Genomic DNA, 993 nt, shown 5'->3' with positions numbered 1-993 from the left:
ATCCTCGGGCATCCTGAATAGTGACTTCCTCCAAAGTAAAAGGGTACAACTTAGGAAAGAGATAGACAAGCCTTCTGAACTCCCAAGGGACTCAAGAGCTAATGGAAGTGCATTGTCCTTGCCATCACTGACCCAAGTAATGAGCTCCCAAGAGTTTTTAATACCATGAAATTTTGGTCCAAGGAGAAGCTCAGTTTTCTGCTCCACTGGTTAGGTGTGGAAGCCTGCTGGGAAGAGGCCATGCCAAAGTCCTACCCCAGAGTTTTGGGACACTCAGGAACCCAATCATCCTGGGTCTTTTAGTCTGGCCCATTTTTTGCAAGTAAAGCCATTGTCAATTATCTAAACAAGTTCCTTTCTAACATTCTGGATTCTAATTAAATTAAAAGTTATTCAATGACTCTTGTCAATTCAATTAAACAACTATTTATTAAGCAGCTACAAGATACCACATACTGAGCTAGGCATTGGGTATACAAAAAGAGAATTTTTTTTAAATCTGCTTTCAAAAAGCTTGCATTCTACCTGGGAATATGGCATATAGACAGATAGGTAAATATTAAGTATGTATAAAGCTATAAAAACTAAAAAAACATTTCAATATGTAGAAAGCTTGAATAACTGAAGGTGATTAGAAAAGGTCTCATGTGAGCAGTATTTGAAAGTACTTGAAAGTCACCAAATATTCTCTTTTTTTAACTCATCAAATATATTTTTTTCCAGTGGTCTTTTTAATGTGTCATAATGTAAAAACATTTCCATATTAATTATTTTTGTACAAGATAGAAGAAAAGAAAAAAATGAAAGAAAAAGTTTAAAATAGCATGCTTCAGTCTGTATTCAATCAATATAAGTTTTTTTCCTTTAAAGGAGGAGAGTGTACTTCATCATTAATTTTTGAGATTGTCTTGGATCATTGCATTGCTGAGAAGAGCTAAGCTAATTATAGCTGATCATCACACAATGTTGCTGTGACTGTATACAACGTTCTCC

Source organism: Antechinus flavipes, chromosome 6 (assembly GCF_016432865.1).
Source record: "Antechinus flavipes isolate AdamAnt ecotype Samford, QLD, Australia chromosome 6, AdamAnt_v2, whole genome shotgun sequence".
Classification (NCBI taxonomy): domain Eukaryota; kingdom Metazoa; phylum Chordata; class Mammalia; order Dasyuromorphia; family Dasyuridae; genus Antechinus; species Antechinus flavipes.
This window is presented reverse-complemented; position numbering follows the sequence as displayed.